Source organism: Vicugna pacos, chromosome 31, assembly GCF_048564905.1.
Source record: "Vicugna pacos chromosome 31, VicPac4, whole genome shotgun sequence".
In the NCBI taxonomy this organism is placed as follows: Eukaryota; Metazoa; Chordata; class Mammalia; order Artiodactyla; family Camelidae; genus Vicugna; species Vicugna pacos.
Window position 1 is genome coordinate 8,906,187 of NC_133017.1, and position 18,907 is coordinate 8,925,093.

At 38.8% G+C, this 18,907-nt stretch overlaps 1 pseudogene; it reads left to right on the forward strand.

Moving 5' to 3' along the window:
- The first annotated feature begins 2,499 nt into the window (after positions 1–2,499).
- Positions 2,500–18,907, forward strand: part of LOC116279751 (tolloid-like protein 1) — a 32,603-nt pseudogene continuing 16,195 nt past the window's right edge.

The following is an 18,907-nucleotide window of genomic DNA, read 5'->3' on the forward strand; positions in this document are numbered from 1 at the left end:
AGAGATTGGGTGAAGGACCTGGATTTTCCATTGTGACAGCTGATCTTTGGAGTCTGCTTACCAGGTATCTATTGGGGAAAAATCCATGTATAAATGGACCCTTACAGTTCAACCCGTTGTTCAAGGGTCAACTGTATTGACAAAAGACCACTGGAAGGATGAGAGAATGGAAGTTGGATAAGGAAGGAAGTGAAAACAAGGTTTGAATTCTGGTTCAGCCACTATGACTTTGAGCATGTTACATCACCTCTGTGCTTCACTTCTCTTGTTTGTAAAATGGGGGGACAACACAGGGACTTTGAGCATCTTTCCACATGGGTTTTTCTCACTGAAAGTGGCCTATTCCTCTTCATCAACCCTTGCTGCTTCATCCTTTAGGTGGTTTAGGTTTTGATTTAGCCTTTATTTCCTCTGGGAAGCCTTCTCCATCCTCCCAGTGTTGAGGCGGCCTCTAATGTCTTTCAACCACATGGTACCTCTCCTACAATAGTTGTTGTCATACAGAATTGCAGCCATCAGATCACTTGTCTAGCTGCTCCCCTAGAACAAAGACTCCACTAGGGCAGGGATGATGACTGTCCTAGCCCAATTAGCACATATTAGAAATAAAAATCTAAATTCCATTGAATTCTCTTGTAGATTGTAAGGGTTAAGTGAAGTAATGCATGTGCAGCTCCTATCAACCTAAGTGTTCAGTAAATAGTAGCTTTAAAAAAATCTATTATTTTTCACATCTTTATCAAGGGCACAGTTCTTGGCATGTACACATTTGTATCACAATAAACACCTGGTGAATGAAAAGTTCAGTCCGGATTGAAGAGGTCCTTAACTATGTCTGCCGGCCGCAATGATTTCAACTGCTGTCGACTTTACATTCAGTGTCCTAAATGCTGTCCTCTGAAACTCCAACGTGATTAAGTTCTTATTTTTTTTAGAGGAAGCAATAACAAAAACAAAATAAAAATCTAAGAAAGTAATTGTAAGATGCCGCTATAGAATGGGGGAAAAGGAGAGGGAGCCGGGAACCACAGAGAAGCTTGAGATGAGCAGGGCTTGGGGTGTGTCCGTTTATTTTCTTTCTTTCTTTTTTTGAATTTTCACTTAATTTTATTTTGTTTTGGAGTTCTACTGAGTGGTCTTCAGGCAAGTTCCTTTTATATCTTAAAATAACATGAGGGTGTTAGGAGAGAATTCAACAGCCTAGGGGGTCTCAATAAATACAGCACATAGTTCGCATAACTTTAGGGAGTACTTTCTGAATTTAGGGGTTATCCCTCTGGGTGAATGAAGGAAAATTTACACTCACTTGGGGGTCACTTTTGAATACATGGAGTTCAAACCTTCTCAGTTCCTCAGCCTTTGTTCCTCTTTTCCTGGGTTTAGAGGCCACCTGTACCGCAGGGCACAACTGCCACTCTTATTGCCCATAATCGCCATCTCCAGCCTGCAGAAGAAGGCTCCGTGGAAGGAAGAAGAGTAGGGCTCGAAGCACCACCGGGCGGGGTGGTGCTAGGGTGGTGGGGTGTGCGCGCCACCGCTGTCGTGTCACTTGCATGCAGCACATGCCCGTGTTTACATCCCTCGTGGAGCTGTTGGCAGCAGCCAAATGGCAGCACTGTGGCGACACTAAGGCACAGAATTTAGGAGACGAGTCTCTCCATCAGGCCGGCTCCAGGCGGTCAGGAGAGAAGGAGGAGGGGCGGGGACATCGCACACACGTGGCCTGACCACCTACCAGGCCTCACGGAACTCACGCCTCTTCTGCAGAGAGCCACAGGCGCGGCGCGGGGCCTCGCTCCAGGTTTGGGGGAGGCCGGGGCGGGTGGCAGGCGCAGTGGCAGCGCGGGGCTTGTAAACAGATCCGGCCGCACGTGACCTTATGAGCTACTTGCTCCAGGGGCGCCTATTGCCTTTCCTGCCAGCAGAGCCACAAGAGAGCGCGACACTCTGAGCGCGGAGCAGCGGGCAAGGGAGCGGGCAGAGCCGCCGGAGGGCTAGGATGGCCGAAGGCGCCAGCGAGGCTGAGTGGTCGGGGGCCTGGCGCGGCTCAGCCGGCCGGTGAGTCCCCTGGCAGGCAGGGCCGGTGGCGCCTTCCCCGCGGCCTGGCTCCGGAGCCACCATGACGTTGGCCCTCGAGGAGACGCTCGAGTCCGACTGGGTGACCGTGAGGCCGTATGTGCTGGAGGAGCAAGAGAAGCACAGGTTTGTTTCCATTGTCCCCAGGAACAAGATTGAGGCTAAGTTTGCCATAAGCTGCTACAACCAGCCGGCCCAGAGGCAGAGCAGCACCCAGGATCAGGCGGGTGTGCGAGGGGGCGCCGAGCCTGGCGCACCCACGTCCGACAGGACCCGCAGGCCGGGCAGCCCAGTGGGCAGTGGTCAGCCAGAGGCCACTGCCTCGGTGACTCCAGGCAGGAGCCCTGGGCCCTGGAGGCTCCCGGCCTGGGCAGAGGGCAGCTCCCCTCGGAGCGTGTGCAGCCTTCCAGGATGCCCGCTGCCATGGAGTTTGGGAGAAAAGAAGGTGGAGAGTCCTCTCCAGAGTCCAGTGAGTGCCAAGTCCAGCCCGGTCCGCAGTGCATCCGAAGGCAGAGGTGGGGCGGGGGCCAGCCGCGACGGCGCACAAGGAGGCCCAGGTGTCCTCAGTGCGGGTAGTGAGCGCTTGGGTGACCATCACCGAGGAGACTGAGATGCTAGAAATGGTGAGGGAGGGCGGGGCGGACCGGGCATCGCTGGGCTTTTGGTAGCGGAGCAGCTGCCGCGTGCCGCGGAGCTCGAGTCCCCAGCGAGGAGCTGGGCTGGGCGCTTCTTCCAGGATCTGCACGCAGCGCACCAGCACCCCAGCTCCGTGCGCTCGCAGCTAGAGCCGTGCCTGCCGGTATTCCCCGAGGGGCTCTGGGGCATGTGGACAGTGCTGTTCAGGGGCGCCCCAGAGATGACTGAGCAGGAGGTCCGCATCCTGTGTTACCAGCTCCAGATCTCCCCGGGCCACGGGCTGGACACCTCCGGCTGGTAGATCCTCTCCCAGGCGCTCTTCACAGAGACCCGTGACCTGGAAGGGTATTTTGAAAGCCGTAGCGAACTGCGGCAGAAGGGCTACGAAGAAGAGCTTCAGCGGGCCAGGAAGCGCACCCAGGAGGTAAGGACCTAATCTGGGCTCCAGTCTTAGCTTGTGGTTACTCACTGCCAAAGGCTGGAGCCTCGGCCCAGGCTGCGCCCTTTTGGGACACTTGTTTTTCTAGACAAGGGAAAAGGAAGTCCTGTTTATTTTCAATTTCTTGTCCGCTAGATGGTGTAGTTCTGTGAAAACCGTTCTGGGTAATTCGATAGGGATCGCATTAAATCCGTAGATTGCCTTGGGCAGCCTGGCTGTTTGAACACAATTCTTCCGATGCAAGAACATGGGATGTCTTTCCATTTCTCTAAGTCCTCTTTAATTTCCTGAGTCAGGGTTTTGTAGGTCTCCTCATAGAAGCCTTTCACTTTCTGGGTCAGATTTATTCCTGAGTATTTTATTTTGGGGATGCGGATTTAAAAGCGATTAGTACTTTCGTGTAAAGAAATGCCACTGATTTCTGTATATTGTTGTATTCTGCTACCTTGACGAATTCTTTTGTCAGCTCTAGCTGTTTTTTATGTGGAGCCTTTAGGGTTTTCTATATATAGTATCATGTCCTTCAGATATAATGACAGTTTTACCTCTTCTTTTTGCAATTTGGATCCCTTTTATTTCCTTTTCTTGTCCTGTCGCTCTACTGGGATTGCCAATACTGTATTGAATAGAAGTGGTGAGAGTGGGCATCCTTGTCTTGTTCCAGATTTCAGCAGACAGGCTTTCAGCTTTTCTTGTAGAGTATGATGCTGGTTGTAGGTTTGCCATAAATAGCTTTGATGATGTTGGTGTATGTTCCCTCTATGTGCACCTTGGTAAGACCGAAGACTCGGTGTGGTCAGGGGGCTGGGAGGATGGTAGTGGTAGTAGCAGCAGCAGGAGGAGGGGGGCTGTCCCTTGGGAGCCATTTATTTGCTCCCATTTCCCCCACAGCCTGATCTGGGGGTGGTCTCTGCTGCTCCAGGTTGACTGGATCCAGGTCTTTAGGTGGGTTGTCTCCCAGGAGGCTGGCACAGTGCGGTCAGGGGCGAGGGCAGTGGTGGTGGTGGGAGTGAGGCTGCCTTGTGTAAGCCCTTGCATTGATTCCATCTCCCTGGCCGCCTGGCCTGGGGGCTGCCTCTGTTGCCCCAATTTCGCTGGAGGCATGTCATCAGGTCAGCCTGCTCCTGAGAGGCCGGCTTGGTGCGATCAGTGTGCTGGGGCGGGGACAGAGACAGCGACAGCGACAGTGACAGCGACAGTGACAGTGGGAAATGGGAGCAAATCCCAACTCTAGCATGGGGAAGTCCCAATCCTACAGTTGCTGCTGCCGCCCCCGCAGCCCCCTGACCACACCCCTGCTGCCTCCCAGGAGCAAGCTGACAGGGAGAAATTGTTTGTAAGAAGCTGGCACAGCAGAATTGCCCCCAGGCCAGGCAGCCAGGCAGCGTGGGAGATCAGAGCAAGTGCACTGGCTCTCCCAGGGCTGACCCCTGCTCTGCCGCCACCACTGCCATGGCTGCTGCTGCCTGCTGTCCATCCCGGGCCGGGCTGCACCCTCCCTCCTGGCAGCGCCATCAACCACCCAGGTCCCACTGATAAACGCTGTGCAGCCCGGGACCACCCTGACCCATCGGCTCAGAGGCAGCACTAGGCATGGGGCGGTGGTTGCGGGGGAGTGGAGGTGGTGAGGGGTGGGGGGGTTGGGGGTGGGGGAAGGCGCCCGGGCAGGAATTGGAACAACCTCTAGCCCTGCCTGCCCAGGCTCCGGAGCCTGGGACACAGGGCTGTGTGCCCACATACTGCCCGGGATCACTGTCTGTCGGCTGTTGCAATGGTGATCGGAGCCCGGATGGCCCCGCCCCTGCGAAGTGAGGGGTGAGAGGGTCAGGTGGGTTAGGGGTGCACTCTGGGTGTGGTGGGATCCCGCGGTGAGGGAGGGGACAGGCTGAGGGGTTAAGGGTCACTGGGAGTGGAAGTGATCCAGCTGTGGGGTGAGTGAGCTCGGCTCGGCATGAAGGCCGCTTGGAGTGGGGGTCCTGGCTGAGGGGTGAGGGGGTAATTGCGCGGTGAAGGGTGAAGGGACTATCTCTGAATGTTGGGGGGGCCTGGGGTGAGGCATGAGGGGCAGCTTGGTTTGCGGGGGCTTTAGCTTAGGACCTAGTGAGGTGCAGTGTGGGGGCGGGGACTTCTGTGTGAGGAGAAGGAGCCTTGTGTTGGGGGTGCGATCAATCGGGGATCAGGCCTGGTAGGGGGTTGGAAGGCAGTGACTGGGTCGAGGACGGCGAGCGGGGGGGGGGGGTGGCTGGGGGTGTGGCCTGGCTCGGGGCCTACGGTGGTTCTAGTTAAGTGACGGGACCCTGTGGACTCTAGTTAAGGGTGGGGGCCTTGGGGTTGGGGACCCGGCCGGCCTGGTCCACGAGGTTGGCCGGCCCCAGCGCCCCAGCGCCCCAGCGCCCGGCTCCAGTCGCAGAGTCCCTACTGCAGGAGCCCCAGCCACATGTCAGCTCTGCGGGCGGGAGGTGGGGGGAGGGGCGCGCCCAGAGCGCGGGGAAGCTGGGCGGGAGCCGGGTGCTCCTGGGCCGGCTCCGGGAGGAGGAACGCGGCCTGGGGTCTGGGCCGCCGCCGCTTGCCGTCGCCCCTGCTGCCATCCCCGAGCAGGTAAGGGGGCGCTGGTGGGGGCGCGCAGGTCGGGGAGTCTGCGGGTGAGGCCTGGGCTGTGCAGTTGAGGAGTCGCACAGGGAGGGGTGCAGAGGTGAGGTCCAGGCTGCGCTTCCCGTTTGGGCCCTGAGGCGGGTTCTGGGCCGCTGCCCTGGTTGGGGTGCCTCCCCAGATTAGTAATCACTGAATCCTGCGTCTTTCTCTGCTGCAGCTCATATGCATGTTTGGGAAAGTGGCTGAATTATTATGGCTGAATAATATTCGTGTGTGTGTGTGTGTGTGTATGAGTCACATTTGTTATCCATTCATCCACTGATGGACACTTAGGTCGTTTTCATATCTTGGCTCAATAATACTGCAATGAACATGGGGTGCAGTTATCTGTTCATAGCGTTTTTATGTGGAGTTGCTGGATTCCAGTACCAGAATTCTGTGTGACTTAGTGGATTTTCAGTCATTTCAGAATTTATTTTTAAACTGCTGTGAATTGCAGCTTTTTTTAATTGAAATACACTCAACTCCCAAATGACTATTTAACGTCTAAACTGATCCTAGTTAGAAGCACATTGTTTGTATTAATAAATGTTGACAAACTTTCATTTTTCTAAGGGTTCTTGTAAGGTCACATTTATCAAGTTCCCTTATGAAACTTGATAAATTCATGGAAACTGCTGATTATATATTTTTTACCTTGAGCATTTTTCTTTCATTCTAAAGTTGCTTTTGTCTGCCTATTCATCAGAATAACATTGCTTACTTTAAATTTATTTGTTGTGAAAACAATACCTTTTATTCTAAGTAAACACTCATATCTTATCAGACTTTTTATATTTATGTTTTTATAGTCACCTTTGTATTTTTGTTTCTTCATTTAACTCAAGATATACAGAACCATTTGTACATTATTGATTTGATGAGACAAGAGTTCACTTGCTGGTAGCTATGGCTCTGTCATATGGTGCTGTGTGAGTTTTATTTCAGTCTCCTTAAGAGAGGAGGAGCTGTTGATCAAGGTTATAAAGACAGCTGGCTGAAGCAGAGGAATTATTCTTGAATTAAGGACACTAAAACAGCCTAGATTTATGTGTCTCATACCATGTCCTGCAGAAGCAACAGGAAAATCCACAGTAGAATGCTTTTCACTACAAACCTTGGCTGAACCAATGAGCTAATTACCCTCTGCTTTGGACTTTGTAGACATGGCCCTAGAGATACCATTCACACAGATCTTGAGGCTGAGCAGCTGATTATTTGCTATTTCAGATGACTGGTAATTATTTCCAAGAAATTAGACTCAGTAAGAGGAAAAAACATAATTGCTTTTCCAGCAATTTCTCCTCATGATCAACAAAAAAACAGAGTAAATAAATGTCTATATCTTGTTGGAAACTTTTAGTCTCCCATGGTGTTTTTATCTTTCAATTTTTTTCTAGCTTATCTTTAGAAAAATTTTCATTGTGTATGACATTTTGGTACCAATATAAGTAGTTATTAGTTATTATTTAAGATTTCTTCTTTTTCAATTTTGATACAGTATTCATTATTAAAATTAGCCTCATTCTACATCAAAGTGTTAATAGAATATATCATGTGGCCTCAGAGGCACATCAACTAGGTATCCACTGGCCTGAATTGATTGTGGGTGATTTATAATTAGGCTACTGACTTCTTGGGAATGAATGACAAAGAACCTTATGAATGCCAGGTTATTTATCTCATAATCTTCTTTATAGTTAGCTCTGGTGATCCCACTAAGTATACTGAAATTCTGGTAAGACATAGAAATTACTTAGAAAGGAAAGTCTTTTATAAAATACAAATACATATTTTAACACCTTATCTGTATAATAAAACTCAAGTTTTATTTATGATGCCAATGTCTTTCATAAAAATTAAAGAATAATCTTTTTCATTTTTTCAAAAAATAAAAAATGTGTATTTTTTTCTTTCAGCATGTGGAGAAACTCTACAAGAATCCAATGGCAACCTTTCCTCCACAGGATTTTCCAGTGGCTACTCTTCTTATACATACTGCATCTGGAGAGTTTCTGTGACCCCAGGGGAGAAGGTAGTTTATCCCATCAAGAGTTCTCTTTAGTTTTGTATAAGCAAAGGTTCATCATTTTTTCAATTATAACTTATTTAAAAAAAATCTTCTTTGGTTCATCAAATAGCAGACTAAGTAACTCAGAAAACTTAAATAAATGGAAATTACTCAAACTCCAAGAATTTTTTAAAAGATGTAATTTTAAAAGAAATGTTAAATAGCCTAAAGGGTTGAAATAATACAAACTATGTTTTCAGACACAATGAAATTAAGTTAGAAATCAGTGTCAGAAAGGTAACTAGAAAAATCTCACATATTTTAACATTTAAAAATATACATCAGATATCCAATTTAGTCAAGAAGAAGTTATAATGAAAATTAGAAATTATTTTCAGTTCTAACAAAAATACTGAGAATACCAAGCCTGGAAGATACACATAAAGCAGTATTTAGAAGGAAATTCATAAGCTTAACTGCTCACATTAGGAAATAAGATATACCCTAAACTAAACAAGTAAACATCCTCATAAAGGGGCTAGAAAAAGAGCAATGAAATAAATAGAAAAGTACATAAAGGAAGAAGTAATAAATAAAAATTAAAAACATGCAACATGGCACAAAATATAAAGAAAGTTGGTATTTTGAAACAACTTAGATAAAAAGAGAAATGGATGAAAAGAGATTAAGGAAGAAAACAGAAAAGCACAATTACCTAATATTTAGAATAAAAAGATTATTATAACCATAGATGCTTTAGACACCAATATAAGAACAAAGAATATTTTGAACATTATGCCAGTAACTTAAAAATATAAACGAAATGGCAAATTACTACAAAATATTACCAAGTTCTTACTCAAGAACAAATAAAAAGCCTGAATGCTTCTGTAAGCACTAAAGAAATCAAATTACTATTTGGTTGAATTATTAGTCAGTTTTTTCAATAATGAATATTCAGGCTCAGATGGCTTAATCAGTGAGTTCTATCCAACAATCAAATAAGAAATAAGTATAATCTTACATAAAATCTTACAGGAAATTTTTAAAAAAGAATACACTTGCTTATTTATATATGTAGCAAAACTTTGATAGTCATCCTGATGACAAGGACCGTATAAGAAAGGAAAATTTTAACCCAGACTAACCACTGAATATATGTGTAAAATCCTTTCCAAATTACCAAACCAAATGCAGGTATATATATGCATCTGTCTATAAATATATAAATAATATGTAAAATGTATTATGTATATTTCAAGTACAGATATAAATGCATCAAAATGTGTATATATGTATTATACATTATTTATGTGTTTGTGTGTATATATATATGCACCATTAGATGTATCTCAACTAAATCAAGAAAACAATCTATTAATGATTTAACAACAACAAACCCTGAGCAAACTAGGAATAGAAGAATACTTTCTTAATCATATAAAAAGAATCAAAAATTAGTACAAATACCATTATTATTGGGGAAATACTTAAATTATTTATTTGACATAGGTAAAAAAACAAGTATAACTACCACTCTCCTTCCTTTTTTTTTTTTTATAATGTTTTCGTGGATATAATAGCACCTTAAGGCAAGAAAATGAGATTATACACATAAGGATTAAAAAGGAAGACATAAAATTACCTCTATTATATTGTTTGTTTGATTAGTTATAGAATTTAAAATTATTAGGAAACAAATTTATCAATTTCTGGGTTCTGTCTTGAATGCTAACCTTAAAAGTCTCCCCTGACTGAGATTGTCTTGATGTTAATCTTTGGTTTTTAACTAATTGTTAAATGATTTTTTACCTTTGGCAAATTCATCTGGAATGACTCAAATACACTTTGACTTTTGGAGGGAATGCAAATGCAGCTAAAGAAGGTTTGATCTCTCGATAATTGAATGTTGTTGTTATTACTGTGGGTATGGAGCTGTCCAGGATGTTGCAACAGTTACAATGAAAACTAAATGAAACTACTGTGTAACATCAATAGATTTTACACATAAAAATTTACAACTGGCTTATAATACATTAATGCATATGTAATTCTTTATATAGTTATTTTTAGTTTAAGAATTATGAGTCTACATTGTAATAGTTATAGGTGCTGATCAATTTCCATTTAGATTCTTTGAACAAACCCCTGAAAATATAACATGAAAATCATTTTAAAAAGTACTGAAGAGAAAGATATAAAGGATGATAAAGTTTCAGAGAAAGTTTAAAACTATACATAATTTTTGAAAATAAAGACTTATAGAATATAGAAAGCTTTGGAACAAGATTAATCAAGTTAAATCAGCTTGTAAGAGCAAGATAATATATGAGAAAATTTCTCTTACCTAATTGCAGTACCCGTACCATTAGCCTTCAAAGTTCAACACTTTTCTTGTACATAGGATTACTAATAAAATGATATTTTCTAAAGTGTTGCAATGGGGAAGAAATAAACAAATCCCTTAACTTTCTATCATATTTCTTAACTGTGTACAATGAGGGGCAAATAAATTGTATTATTGTAAGTGGCCAATCAACAATATTAACTGATTTTTCATTCTTATATTTTCATTATTTTCTTTCTTTAATATCTTCTCTTTTTTAGTTCATTGACATATATTTGATTTACAATTTTATATTAGTTTCAGGTATACAGCATAGGGATTCAGTATTTTTACAGATTATACTCCATTAAAAACTATTGCAAGATAATAAGTGTAATTCTCAGTGCTGTACAATCTTATCTTTTTACTTATTTATTTTCTACATAGGAGTTTGTATTTCTTAATCCCATATCCTATTTTGCCCCTTCTCCCTTCTCTTTCTCCTTTGGTAACCACAAGTTTGTTTTCTATATCTGTGAATCTCCTTCTGTTTTATGTATACATTTGTTTGTATTATTTTTTTTAGATTCCACACGTAAGTGATTTTATACAGTATTTGTCTTTCTCTGTCTGATTTCATTTCAATAAACATAATATTTTCTAGGTCCATCCATGTTGCTGCAAATGATGGAATTTCATTCTTTTTTCATGTCTGAGTAATACCCGTGTATGTGTATCACATCTTTATCCACTCATCTGTCGATTGGAACTTGGGTTGCTTCTGTATTTTGGCTATTGTAAGTAATGCTGCTATGAACATTGGGGTGTATGTATCCTTTCAAATTAATTTTTTTTTTCATTTCTTCCCAGATATATACCCAAGAATGAAGTTATTGGATCATATGTTAGTCCTGTTTTTAGTGTTTTAAGGAACTTCCATATTGTCTTCCATAGTGGCTGCACCAATTTGCATTCCCACCAACAGTGTACAAGGGTTCCCTTTTCTCCACATTCTCGCCAACATTTGTTATTTGTAGACTTTTTGGTGATAGCCATTCTGACAGGTGTAAGGTGATATCTCATGTGTTTGATTTGTATTTCTCTAATAATTAGTGATGTTGAGCATCTTTTCATGCACCTGTTAGCCATCTGTGTGTCTTTTTTTGGAAAAATGTTAGTCTTCTGCCCATTTTTCAATTGAATGTTTCTAGTATTGAGTTGTAAGAGCTGTTTACACATTTTGGATATTAACTCCTTGTCATCCATGTCATGTGCAAACATATTCTCCAATTCAGTAGCTTGTCTTTTTGTTTTGTCAGTGGTTTCCTTTCCTGTGTGAAATCTTTTAAGCTTAATTAGGTCCCTTTTGTTTATTTTTGCTTTTATTTCTTTTGCCTTAGGAGACAGATCTCCCCAAAATTGCTACTATTTATGTCAAAGAGTGCTCTGCCTATGTTCTCTTTGAGGAGTTTTACAGTTTCAGGTCTTTCATTTATGTCTTTAATATATTTTGAGTTTATTTTTGTACATGGTGTGAGGAACTGTTATAATTGCATCCTTTTCCATGTAGCTGTCCAGTTTTCTCAGCACCATTTATTTAAAAGGCTATCTTTTCTCCATTGTATATTCTTACCTCCTTTGTTTTAGATTAATCGTCCATAACGTAAGTGTGTGTGTTTATTTCCAGGCCCTCCATTCTGTTCCATTGTTCTACACATCTGTTTCTGTGCCAATACCACTTCGGATTACTGTAGCTTTGCGGTATAGTCTAAAGTCTGGAAGTGTGATATCTTTAGCTTTCTTCTTTTTTTCTCAGATTTCTTTGGCAATTTGAGGTCTTTTCACGTTCTATGTAATTTTAGGACTTTTTTTCTAGTTCTGTGAAAAATATCATGGATATTTTGATACAGATTGCATTAAATCTGTAGATTTAATAGGTCTTTTTTACTTCTTCTTTTGCAAGTTTAACTCATTAATTTCAAGTATCATTTCTTTTCCAATACAAACATGTAAAGCTGTAAGTTTTCTTCTAAGGACTGCTCTATCTGAATTTCACCAGCTTGACACAGTGTTTTTGTTATTTTTAAATTCTAATTATCTTCTTCATCTTTTATAATTTCTTCTAAGCCTACATATTTTTCAGTGACATAATTTTTATTTGCAAAAATATGTTGCTTTCCCAATCTTTCTTTTTTATTAATTTCTCCTTTAGTCACTTTTTTGGACAGAAACTATAGTCTGTATCATGTCAGTCTTTGAAGTAACTTGAGGCTGGCAGTATAACCTTAGAATTGACCAGTATTCATTAAAAAAAAATCCTTGCTTTTAAATGTGTCTTGTACAATGGCTGGGTGCAAAGTTTTCTATATATGCCTTAGTCTTTTTAATTGTGCTGTTTATATATTCTCTATAGTGCTGTTTTTGACTGCTTCATCTATCAAATAGTAGAAAGGTATGTTATTAACATTAAATATTATTTGCCACTGTTTGGTAGACTAATTGCTGTTCATAGTTTTAAAATAGTTTTACACTATATTATTATATATTGTGTACATATTTGTTTATAATATTTCATTTTCCCAACAAATTAGACTATTATCATTCTATAGTGTATCTCTATCTCTAGTCATGGTTTAGGTTAAAACTTTTTTCTGATATTAATAGATTATACTTTTTTGATTAATATTTCTGCCTGTATATCTTTATCTTCTTTAAACATTTGACCATTTGAGATTTTGTGTCTCATGTGTGTCCCTTTTAGATACCAAATACTTTGCTTTTATTTTTTATTGAATTCATGATTGCTAGTTTTGTCTTTAACTAAATTGCTTTTTGGAGTTACATCTGATTACTGATGTATTACTGCATCTTATTTACATTCTATATGTCCCGCTTGGTTTCTTTTGTTCTGTGTTTTGCCTTCTAATGTATTGAATTATGTTTTCTTTTCCCTCATTTCATTTTTTTTCCCCTCTACTGGTTTGAAAACTTTAAGTGTGTATTCTATTTTTTGGTACCTCTTTCTACTAGCTTACTCTAAGCATGGAGTCACATATAATTAACATCTTTACATTCCTACCAAACCATAAAAAGATTCTAAAAAAAGATGATGATTCACATGCCTTCATCTTATATGATATTGTTTTGTTTTGTTTTCAAGCTTGTTTTCTCTCTGAGACAAATGAAATGCTATTATTGTTTTTTGCACTTAACTGTATGCAGATATTTATGTAACATTTTTATTGTGATAAAAACATACAAAATTGCTATCTTAACCATTGTTTAATACACAATTCAGCCATGTTAAATACATGCACACTTTGTGAAACAGATGTCTAGAACTTTTTCATCTTGCAAAACTGAAACTCTATTCATTAAACAACTCTCCATTTTCCCCTTCCTTAGTTCCTGGTAACCACCATTTTCTTTCTGTTTTTTATGAATTGGCTACTTTAGAAACCTTATATAGGTGGGGTGACATAGTGGTTGTCTTTTTCTAAGTGGCTTATCTTCTGTGTATAATGGCCGAAAGGCTTATCCGTGGTGTAGCGTGCATAAATTCTTGGGGATTGTTGGATCATTTGGCAGTTCTATTTTTAGTTTTTGAGGAACATTCATGCTGTTTTCTGTAGTGGCTACACAATTCTAGAATCTTTCCAGCAATGCACATGGGGTCCAGTTTCTCCACATCTTTTATGGTCACCGTTGTAGTGGGTGGGAAGTGATACCTCCTTGTGGCTTTAATCTGCATTTCTCTAATGATTAGTGATATTGATCATTTAAAAAAATATGATTGTTGGCTATTTGTACGCCATCTTTGGAGAAATGTTTATTCAAGTTTTTTGCTCATTTTTAATTGGATTATTTTATTTTAGTGTTATGGGAGTTCTTTATATATTCTGGCTATTAACCCCCTATGAGACATAAAATTGGCAGATATTATCTCCTTCTCTATAGTTACCTTTTGACAGCACTGATTGTTTCCTTTGCTTCACAAAAGTTCTTTACCTTGATGTAGTACTAATGATCTAATGATTTTTCGCTTTTTTTAATTTTGCTTTTGAGGGAGTATCCAAGAAATCATTGCCATATCCAATGAAGCTTCTCCCCTATGTTTCCTCCTAGTCATTTTAGAGTTTTAAGTATTATGCTTAGGTCTTTAATCCATTGTCAAGTTAATTTTTGTCTATGGCTTAAGATGAGTCTAACTTCATTTTCTTGTATGTAGATATATTTTTCCCAACAACATTTGTTGAAGATATACCAAATATTTTTATTTAGTATTCCTTCTTGTATCTCAGACTTCCATCAAAGCTCATTTTATCCTGAATATAGTCTATATTTTAGATTAGATTTTTATCTTAGCTTGTTTTGGTGGTATTTTTCCTGTTTGAAATTTGGATTTTTTTTATTAAAGTATAGTTTATGTACAATATTGTATTAGTTTCAGGTGTACAACATAGTGATTTAATATTTATATATGTTGTACTTCATTTAAAGTTTTTTTTCACCTGAATTCATGATAATATGGTTTCATTGGCTATATATTCAATTTGTAAAACATCAAAATCTGCAGAAATAGTTCTTTTTGAAGTATTTCTTAATGCAGAATCCTGGAAATTCAAGCTACCAAAACTGACTTAATAAGCATGAGATGTTTCATAAGTTAATAACAGTATGAAGTAAGTTGACAAAAAGTTATTTGAAGTCATGCTGCTTGCAGGTGATTTCTCAAGGAATCCTTTTCAAACTGTAAAAATTCAGATACTTCCCACATAACAAAAATGTATTTCAAGTGTATTTTAGATTTTATTTATTTTATTTTACTTCTTTTTGAGGGAGAGGTAATTAGGTTTATTTATTTATTTATTTATTTACTTCAGTGGCGGTACCAGGAATTGAACCCAGGATGTTGTGTATGCCAAGCACACATTCTACCACTGAACTATACCTGCCCTCTCAAGTGCATTTTAAAACAATGTGTAGCCTCTTTGTTTACTTTATAAAACTGGTAAAATTCTGATAGGCATACTGCATACAACTCATGTGAAAAAAATATTAAATCCTTCTCATACAAATATAAACACACAGATGCTATATATATATAATCAAATCAAATCATGTTCTATAATTTATAAATTTGCAAGTGTTTTGATTTGGTAATTTGAGAGTAGTTCAGTGTTATAAAATCTGTTAATTTGAAAATAATAATATCACAATAAAAAAAACCTTAAAGTTTTCTATAAATGCTGTTAATGCTGGAATTCAGTATGTATATTTAATAATAATTTGATGAATTAAGTCTAGAAGATGAATTAGGACTAGATAACCTGATGAATTAAGACTAGATTTAGACAATAAATAGAAGAAACTAATCTTTATTGAGTTTTTTACATTATACAAGATGCTGTACCAAATTTCTCTAATCTATTCACCCCCAGCTGAGTTTAATATTACAATTACATACATTTTATAGATGAAGAAAATTGAACTTAAGAAAGAATTGAGTAATCTGCCTAACATCACACAGATTTCATTTGGCAGAGCTAATCATCACATTTGTTTAGTTATGAAGAATATGTTATTTCCTCCTCAAAAATTTAAAAGAAGCAATTAGAAAACAGGACTAGAGGTGATCAAATAAAAACAAATATATTTAAATCTAGTAGATTTTAGAGAACTGAAGACTTTGGAACTAAAACAGATCAATTGACTGTGTTGTAAGACTTGTAATAACTTGTCAATTTTTCCAAAGTTAATGTAGAGTTTTAATTAATTCCAAATAAATTTCCAATAGATTTTTGTTCTGTACCCAGACCAAATATTTCTAGAGTTTATTTCTAAAATAAAAGGATTGGAAATAACCAAGGCAAGTTTGAAAGTAATTAATAAAAGAGAGTGAATTGCATGGTAAGATAGTAGAAAAACATTATGAAGTTTCACTAATTCAAATTCTATGATAATGTCAAAATAGACTTCTCGATTAGTAGAACAATCTAAAAAGGAGAAAATTATGTCCAAGGGAATGAAAGACTTTAATCATATAAGAAATCATCTACAGACATGATTTTTCAAATAAATTGTGAAAATAATTTTTCAACAAATAGTAATGAAATCATTTAAAATATTTTTGAAAAAATAAAGCTTCTACTTCATACTGCATATTTTTTCTAAAGAAAATATAAGTGATTTGTGTCTTGGGTACATAAGCTGAGAATAAAATGTAAAATAATTTTTCAGAATTACTTACATAAAATCTCATAAAATGCAAATACACATGTAAAAAGTCAAAATGAGTAATATAGCACAAATGAATGAGAAAACTTTGGTATTAATCATGTATAAATAGCTGCTGTAAATTAATAAAGATTGACATATAAAAATGACTAAGGAAGCAGAATATTTATTGAAGTATCAGTGCAAATAGATATTTAATCAATATATGAACTTGTTTACTCTCATTCTTTATCAAAGAAATGCTATTTGAACCAACAACAGTGTGTTGTATTTCACCTATCAAATTAGCAAAGAAGGAATAGAATGATACCAAATGATTGTGAGGGTGCACAGCTTCTGGAAGTAAACACTGAAATATCTTTTCTGAAGAACTTTGTTGACCTGTGTCACATTTTGCAAAACATGCCTGCACTTTATCCTAGAAATTTATCCTACAGTGATTATCTGGGTATGTGCAAAGATAGTTATTTATGATAATGAAAAATTAAAAATAAAATAAACTTTGAAAGCCGAAAGAAAATGTTGATTTTTTAAGGATTAAATACTCTATTTTACAAAAACATACATAATGGCCAGTGTAAAAGTAAAATGTTTATTTGATAATTTTCTTATCAAATTATGTTTATAAAGAAGGAATAAAACATGGTATAAAATAGGACTGTTGCTAAATTTATCTCTCTGAAGATAATCACATGAGTTATTATCGAAACATATCATGGTGCCTTTGTTACAAACATTTTTTTTAAAGATTATTTCCTGTAACTAGAGGACTGTTTTCAAACTATTGGTAAATTTAATAAACAGGTTAAAAATCACAGGCATGAAAAGATCTAATTTTTAAATTACATATGTTAGAGGCAAAATTATGAAAGGACATATACCAACACAATGGTTATTTCTCCCTGGTGGATTTACAAATAGGCTTTTATTTCTTCTTCCTTTTATATTCTACAATAAACATATACTATGTTATCCAGGAAAAATATTTTTTAAGAAGAAGTATTGTTGCACAACAGTGTAAATTTATTTAATGCTATAGAACCGTGTACTTAAGATGGTTAAAATGTTAAATTGTATGTTCTGTTTTAACTACAGTTAAAAAAATAAGACTGTCAATGTACAGACATGTCTTCTTATAACTGAGCCTCAAAAGATACAGACAGAGTCCTGTCCAGTCTCAGACTGTCTTGGATGCTGCTGGGAGCAGTCTAGAATGTGCCTCTGAGAAAGTAGTCATGTTGAGCTTATGAAAGCACACAATATCGATTTTTCCACTCCTTAGAACTGACTGCCTTTTAACAAGGGCATATTGCTTATGTTGTGAATAGAGTTAGCTCTATTTTTTTCCTACGTAGCCCCAGTGAAAAGATATCAATTGACCACTTTCATGCTGTGAAAACTTTCTTTTCACAGAATCTGATGATTTACACATATGGGGTCAATTCACAAGAGAATATTTATATTGCCAAAGGCCCTGCTTAACTTTAACAGTTACTTTGTAGAAAAATCTTTTATTTCATTAAAATATATGCATCTTTCTGGTGTGTGAAAGAAATCTTTGCCATCAAGAATCTTACTAACATATAGCAAGGGCAAGGCCTAGTAATATAGTAGGCAAACTGAAAATTAACTGAAGAAAGCAAGATATATCTTGTCATGGACTTGCAGAGATAACAGGGCTCAGATCTTACTGGGCGATCCAAGCATGACTGAAGAAAGGGTAGCATTTAATTTAGACCTTGAGAGATGTGAAGAGTTTCCAAAAACAGAGAAGGGGAAAGTGGAATCTCAGGTAGAATGATGTGCACTCTGAAGAGAGGAATCCTCAGACTGGAGCCTTTGTCAGGACACGACAGCAGGAGTCGGGATGAGTGCTATGAAGACTCGGACACAGTGAAAGTGAGGCAGCCAAAGGGAGGTCCCAACCTAGAACCTGATGCACAGGCTCAGAAATGTACACTGAGTTGGACTTAAAGCCACCAACATCATAATGGGACCCCAACTTTAGTGGGATTAAAATGATGATAGAGTGGAGGATGAATTGGAGAAGGGCATGACTGAAAACCTAAGCACAGCTTGTGAAGCTGCTGCGTTCATTCAAAGAAGCACAGAGGACATGGCCAGTGAGAAAGAGGGCGTCTCGGGGGCACCGCAGAGTACCTGTGGAAACTGGCAACTGGTTAGAGATAGGGGCGGAGTGGGGATTAAAGAAAGGCAGGTAGAAAAAAATGTCCCTATGAATAGTTGGCAATGACAAATCAAAATTTCAAAATCCAGATATTAATATATAAGTTAAAGCTGAAAAATTATTTTCATAACCTAATCCAGCTTCCAGTTTTCACCTGTCAAATAATGAATCTCTGATGGAATTAAGATCTACCTGAGTCACACAACTAGTCTATTATAAAGCAATCGCTCAACTCGAGGCCAAAGTTTGCCTGTCCATTCTTCTTTAGATTTTAAATTAAGAATATCTTACTTTAATATGTTGATTTTTCTTTGGAAATATAAAATTAATGTTTTTATGTTTCCCAGCATAGTTGGATTAAGT